Below are 8010 nucleotides of genomic sequence, written 5' to 3'. Positions count from 1 at the left end.
AAAAAAGAACATCTGAAGTTAGCAGGCAAATGAAAGAAACAAGAAACTATCTTATCTTGAGTGAGATGATATTTGATCAACCCAAACTCCAAAAGACATACATGGTATGTATTTATTTTACTCATAAAGTGCAGGAAACACATGCTACAATCCATAGATCCCAGAGAACCCCAAGGAAGATGTTTAATTATCACTAAGAAGGGAAATAAAATAGCCATCAGAGGTTGATGAAGGGAGGGAACTGGCTGGGAGAGGAGATCTAGAAGGGAACAGGGGTGGGGCAGTGATTAGGTGTAGGGAGATCTGGGGAGAGTGGACTGGGAGAGTAAATGGAAATCAGTGGCTGGTGGGAATGAGGATCTCTAAGACTTGCCAGAAACCTAGAATGGAGTAGTCTCCAGAGATTCTATACAAATGACTGTAGTAGCCGAGACTCCTAGACATCGCAGTTATAGAGCACAAAGTGCCTACCTCCTGTAACAAGGCAGTACTCCCAGTGGAGGGATAAGGACATCAACCCACCCACAAAACTTCTGACCCAAAATTTGTTCTGCCCACAAGAAGTTCAGGGACAAAGATGGAACATAGACTGAGGGAATTCCCAACAAAAAACAAAACAAAACAAAACAAAAACAGGGGTTTGTTTGTTTCTTTGTTTTTTGGGGGAGGAACTGGGAATGGGGATATTTACATGTAAATAAAGAAAATATCAAAAAAAAGAATATGTACATGTATATCAAAAAAAAAAAGAAAGAAACCTAGGCCTTGATCTCACTATTAAAAATTATTTGAGGAATACTGTCTCAACAGACAAAAAAAAAAAAAAAAAAAAAAAAAAAAAAGACTTGCCTAACTTAAGATTCATCCAATGGGCAGGAAACAATCTCTGACACTTATTAATGATACTCGTCTATGCATGTAGACAAGAGTTTAGCATAACCATCCTCTGAGAGGCTCCACACAGCAGTTTACTGAAACAGATGCAGAATCCAGCACCAACCATTAGAAGAGCTGGGGAAGTCTTGTGGAAGATTAGGGGTAAAGATTGAGGGACTTGGAGAGAATAGGAACTCCATAAGAAGATCAATAAAGTCAAGTAACCTGGACCCTTGGAGGCTCCAAGAGACTGAACCACCAACAAAATAGCATACATAGCCTGAACCTAAGCTATCCTGTACATATGTTGCAGTTGTGTAACTTGGTTTTTATGTTGGCCACCCAACAACTGGAGCAGGGGCTCTCCCTGACTCTGTTGCCTGCGTATGGATCCTGTTTCCCTAATTGGACTACCTTGCCTGCCTTCAGTGGGAGAGGATATGACCATTCCTTCACTGAATTGATATACTAGGGTGGGTTGGTACTTAAAGGGGACTCTTCCTTCTCCGAGAAGAGGATGGGGGATGAGGGGAGGAGCTTTGTGACGGGTGGGGGGATGTTTGGGAGGAGCTGCAATTGAGATATAAATGTGTTGCAAATTAAGAAGCTCCATGAATACCTGTAATTGAGAGTGGCTAAAGAACTTAGCATTGAAATTTCAGGGAATTAACACTTTAGAGGCTTATATTGTGGATTCATAACCAATTTAAGCTGAGAAAAGCAGAAATAATTAGACACATACAAAAGCATGACATCCCCATAATGATTCAAGAGAAAAAAATTGATAGATAAAATGATGAAAGGCCACAAGGATTGGCAACTTTATTAGGGAGAAAATACCATATCTAGTTTATTTTAAAAGATAGTATAAATAATGCCAAGTCATCTCTGTAAAAAAATGTTTTCTTTTCTTTTTCTATATCTTCTAGATTATTATCACTAGTTTTTGCAGTTTGTAAAGACTGATTTTTCAAGTGTCTATTTAATCATTTTTAACTCAATCTAATTAACTAGGGTATAACAATCATTAACAAATGGAGTGTGTCACATATACACACATAATTAGTTATTCAATCATAAAGAAGAATGAAATTATGCCATTTCCAGGAAAAAGAATAAAACTATAGATTACCATGTTAAATGGCTGTATCCAGAAAAACAACTATCTCATATTTTATAGCAGAATGTGATTTATATGTATGTGTGACTGTGTTTATATGTATATACATGTATATGTATATATGTGCCATAAATATATAAATGTGAGCATATCAGTATTATACATTATATCTCACATAATATGTATGCTATATATAATGGCATGTTTTAAGACATATAATGTGTTGTATGTGTGTAAAAGGATCAAAGGAAAAGAAGAGGAAGAGAGAAAGAGGGAGAAAGGGGGTAGAGGAAGGGGAGGGAGAGGGAGAAAGGAAGAGAGAGACTGGAAGTACAACTATGTAGGAAGAAGAAAAATATCAGAAGAGTGGGGAGGAGGTTTGGATAAATAATGTGTAGATATGGTCTATGTACAGGATGTGAACATCCAAAGCTGTCATAATGAAACCCAACACTTTTTAGATTGAATATATGCTAACAAAAAAATTAAGATTCAAATGCATACTGCTATTGGAAAAACCATCAAAGGAATTACTGAGTGCTACACCTTGCATACTGCAATCTAAGCATGGTCCAAACTCCTTAACTGGGGAGATTATAGGCCCTAAAGGGAACCCACCATTGTTCTTTTACTAAATCATCATATGGATAAACCACATTTTAAATGTTGTTCCAACCCATATATTTGTGCTGCTCTCAATTTTGGTTCAAGAAGCTTCTCTTTTCAGTGGGTAATGATTAGTACAGAAACTTTTCACTAGGCAAACGCCAAGGATAAATAATTCTGAGTGCTCAGGTGTGGGTTCGCCATCTATATCAACCTCTCATCACCCAAGGCTCAGACAACTTCAGAAAAGGAGACAGAAAGAATGTAAGAACATGAAGATGAAGGAGGAGAGGTGTAAAATGCTAAAATCTGAACATGGCATGGCTTTATAAACATTAGCTCACAGCAACTATAGTTACTTGCACAGGACCTATACAAGATCAAGCCATTTAAAATTCCAGCATTAATAGGGGAGGGTCCCTGGAGGACCTACCACATTGGATGAACTATTGAGAGTTGATAGCTGTGGAGAGAAAAGAATGGCTCTCCTCTGTGGACATGACTAAAGGTAAGTTGCCCAAGACCCAGAGGAAAGGCCTAACAGCTATGAGCATATCAGCAGCCCCAACTGGACTAGATGAGCTATTAATCACATTTGAGAAGTAAAGAATACATGAACTTGAGAAAGGAATTGCACAGGAACCCTAGAAGAACCTGGAAGAAGGTAGGAGCAGATGGATATGATCAATAGACAATGCATGAATAAATACAACCTCCAAAGAATGAAAATGTTATTTTTAAATGTTAAATACTGTTACTAATAAAGTGTTAAATGAGATCATTTGCTGCAATTTTATATTTATCACATTAACCTTCTTTTTCTAAATTTTATTATTTTTATTAGATGTTTTCTTTATTTACATTTCAAATGTTACCCCCTTTCCTGGTTTCTCCTTCGAAAACCCCCTATCCCCTCCCCCTTCTTCCTGCTCACCAACCCACCCAGCCCTGCTTCCTGGCCCTGGCATTCCTATATACTGGGGCGTAGAGCCATACACAGGACCAAGAATCTCTCCTAACATTGATGACTGACAAGACTATCCTTTGCTACATATGCTTCTGGAGCCATGGGTCCCTCCATGTGTATGTACTCTTTGGTTGGTGGCTTAGTCCCTGGGAGCTCTGGGGGTACTGGTTGGTTCAAATTGTTGTTCCTCCTAAGGGGTTGCAAACCCCTTCAGCTCTTTGGGTCCTTTCTCTAGTTCCTCCATTGGGGATACTGTGCTCAGTCCACTGGTTGGCAGAGAGCATCCATCTCTGTATTTGTAAGGCACTAGTAGTAGAGCCCTCAGTAGACAGCTATACCAAGCTCCTACCAGCAAGCACTTATTGGCATCCACAATAGTGTCTGGGTTTGGTGACTGTATATGGGATGGATCCCCAGGTGGTGCAGTCTCTGAATGGCCTTTCCTTCAGTCTCTGCTCCACACTTTGTCTCTGTAACTCCTTGCATGGGTATTTTGTTCCCCCTTCTAAGAAGGACCAAAGTATCCACATTTTGGTCTTTCTTCTTCTTGAGCTTCATTTAGTCTGTGCATTGTATCTTGGGTATTCCGAGCTTCTGGGCTAATATCCACTTATCAGTGAGTGCATACCATGTGTGTTCTTTTGTGATTGGGTTACTTCACTCAGGATGATATCCTCCAGATATCGTCCATTTGACTAAGAATTTCATAAATAAATTGTGTTTAATAGCTGTGTAGTACTCCATTGTATAAATGTATCACATTTTCTGAATCCATTCCTTAGTTGAGAGACATCTGGATTCTCTCCAGCTTCTGGCTATTATAAATAAGGCACCTATGAACATAGTGGAGCATGTGTCCTTATTACATGTTAGAGCATCTTCTGGATTCATACTCAGGAGTGGTATTTCTGGGTCCTCAGGGAGTACTATGTCCAGTTTTCTGAGGAACTGCCAAAATGATTTCCAGAGTGGTTGTACCAGCTTGCAATCCCACCAGCAATGGAGGAGTGTCCTCTTTCTCCACAACCTCGCCAGCATCTGATGTCACCTGAGTTTTTGATCTAAGCCATGCTGAGTGATGTGAGGTGGAATGACAGTGTTGTTTTGATTTGCATTTCCCTGATGACTAAGGATGTTCAATATTTCTTTAGGTTCTTCTCGGCCATTCTATATTCCTTAGGTGAGAATTCTGGATGCCCTTACATTTGGAGCATAGATGTTCAGATTTTGAGTTCTTCTTGGTAGATTTTTCCTTTGATGAGTATCAAGTGTCCTTCCTTATCTTTTTTGATGACTTTTGGTTGAAAGTCAATTTCATCTGATATTAGAATGGCTACTACTCCCGCTTGTTTCTTGGGACCATTTGTTTGGAAAATTGTCTTCTAGCCCTTTACTCTGAGGTAATGCTTGTCTTTCACACTGAGGTGTGTTTCCTGTATGCAGCAAAATGCTGGGTCCTGTTTATATATCCAGTCAGTTAGTCTTTGTCTTTTTATTGGGGAATTGAGTCCATTGATGTTAAGAACTATTAAGGAATATTGATTGTTTCTCACTGTTATTATTGATGTTATTTTTATGTTTGTGTGGTTATCTTCTGTTGGGTTTGTTGAAGAAGATTACTTTTGTGCTTTTTCTAGGGTGCAATTTCCCTCCTTGTGTTGGCGTTTTCCATCTATTATCCTTCGTAGAGTTGGATTTGTAGAAAGATATTGTGTAAATTTGGTTTTACACAATATTTGGTCATGGAATATCTTAGGTTTTCCACCTATGGCAATTGAGAGTTTTGCTGGGTATAGTAGTCTGGGTTGACATTTGTGTTCTCTTATGGTCTGTATGAGATCTCCGCAGGATCTTCTTGCTTTCATAGTCTCTGGTAAGAAGTCTGTTGTAATTCTGATAGGTCTGCCATTATATGTTATTTGAACTTTTTCCTTTTAATATACTTTCTTTGCTTAGTGCATTTGGTGTTTTGATTATTATGTGACAAGAGGAATTTATTTTCTGGTCCAATGTATTTAGAGTTCTGTGGGCTTCTGGTATGTTCATGGGCATCTCTTTCTTTATGTTAGGGAAGTTTTCTTCTATCATTTTGTTGAAGATATTTACTGGCCCTTTAAGTTGGGAATCTTCACTCTCTTCTATACCTATTATCCTTAGGTTTGATATTTTCATTGTGTCCTGAATTTCCTGGATGTTTTGGGTTAGGAGCTTTTGGCATTTTACATTTTCTTTGACTGTTATGTCTATGTTTTCTATGGTATCTTCTGCCTCTGAGATTCTCTCTTCTATCTCTTGTATTCTGTTGATGATGCATGCATCTATGATGCCTTGTCTCTTTCCTAGGTTTTCTACCTCCAGTGTTGTCTCCCTTTGTGATTTCTTTATTGTTTCTATTTCCATTTTTAGATCCTGGATGGTGTTGTTAATTCCTTCACCTGTTTGCTTGTGTTTTTCTGTAATTCTTTAAGGAATTTTTGTGTTTCCTCTTTAAGGTCTTCTACCTGTTTACCTGTGTTCTCTTGTATTTCTTTAAGTTATTTATGTCCTTCTTAAATTCCTCTATCATCATCATGAGATGTGATTTTAAATCAGAGTCTTGCTTTTCTGTGTGTGGGGGTAACCAGAGTTTGATGTGGTGGAACAACTGGGCTCTGATGATGCCAAGTAGCCTGGGTTTCTGTTGCTTATTATCTTGTGCTTGCCTCTTGCCATCTGGTTGTCTCTGGTGTTTGCTGGTCTTGCTGTCTCTGACTTTGGCTTCTCCTCCTGCAAGCCTGTGTGTCAGTACTCCTGGGAGACTAGTTCTCTCAGGGAGGAATTTGGGTATGAAGAGATGTGGCACAGGATCAGCTCTGGGGTGCAGACAGAGACCAGAAGGATCCTGTCCCCAGCTGATCCTTGGTTCCTGTATCCTGATGGCTTTGTGAGTGTCCCTCTTGGCCCAGGAATTTGAAGAGAAGTGGTGGTCTTACCTGTGCTTGCAGGATTGTAGGCACTCCTAGGAGACCAGCTCTTTCCTGGTGATATTTGTGTATCTGTGGCACAGGATCATCTCTGGGAAGCACGGAGACCGGAAGACTCCTGTCCCAGGCAGCCCCTTAGTTCCTGTGTCCTTAGGGTTCCTCTGAGCAGCAGTAGTGGTCCTACCTGCTCTCACAGGCCTGTCTGCACTCCTAGAAGGATTTCTCCCTCCTTGGGTGTGTAGCCCTGTGGCAGAGGATCTGCTTCAGGCCACATTAACCTTCTTATGGAAGACATGTATCCACAAGAATTAGGTTACAAAAATTTGATAGATGTCAGTTAAGCTTTGTGGAAGTATAAACTTTAAAGATGCATCAAAGTGGCAAAATTGTGGAATTCCTGATATTGTTACATAAGAATCAACTGACAAATATATTACACTTCTTCAGTTATGATACAAGTTGCAGCTGGGGTCGCATGTATCCAGAATCTTCTGAATGAGAAGTAAGTGATAAAAAGCTAGCTACAGGTGTTGATATTTGTGTTATTTCCTTCCTGTTCTCTTTGGTGATGATGTTGTGGGGATGGGAATCAGACTCAGAAAAAAATCCATCTGCCAGAGAAAATGAAATTCCTTCTACTTAGAATGAAAGCAATTGATGGGTCTCTTTACTAGAATCCCAGAACCATCCTTTACCTGAAGCAATTCATGGAAAATATAGGCTTTATTGTCTCATACATGGAAGAAAATTAAAGAGTAAAATAAAAAAAAGTATTTTAGAGAGAAAAAAAATGAAGACAAAATGAAATATTATATATAAGATACTTAGAATAGTGCTTGACAGATTCTTCAGTAGAGGTTTAGCTGAGATTACAAAGTCAAGACAAACAGCAACATGAGAAATGTCAACATCCATAAGAACCTCACATTTTCAGAAAACATGAAATGCTTTCGTAGAAGGTAAGTTGACATATTTTTCAATTAATTTTTAGATTAGTGTATACTATAATGAGTTTCCTGTGGCATCAGCTCATGTATATATATATATATATATATATATATATATATATATATATATATATATGGTAATATATATATATATATATATGGTAATGAAATGAGGAAAGGAATGGCCAAGGAATTAATGTATGAATGTTCCATCTTTGAAGAAGGTGACATTGTGATGGACACTGCCTGTAGAGTCTGGATTTACATGCATCTTGGTTCTGCCACTGCCTTGCTGTATGGCCTCCAGGAAGCTACTTTGCACCTCCTTGCTATCATCTAGAATCTAAGGAGTTTCCATTTGATTCAAATTATTCTTAAAACTCTGAATGCCGCTGGGCAGTGGTGGCGCATGCCTTTAATCCCAGCACTTGGGAGGCAGAAGCAGGCGAATCTCTGAGTGCCTGGCTAGCCTGGTCTACAGAGTGAGTTCCACAACAGCCAGGGCTATACAGAGAAACCCTGTCTAGAAAA

This window comes from Mastomys coucha, unplaced genomic scaffold (genome assembly GCF_008632895.1).
Source record: "Mastomys coucha isolate ucsf_1 unplaced genomic scaffold, UCSF_Mcou_1 pScaffold8, whole genome shotgun sequence".
Classification (NCBI taxonomy): Eukaryota; Metazoa; Chordata; class Mammalia; order Rodentia; family Muridae; genus Mastomys; species Mastomys coucha.
This window is presented reverse-complemented; position numbering follows the sequence as displayed.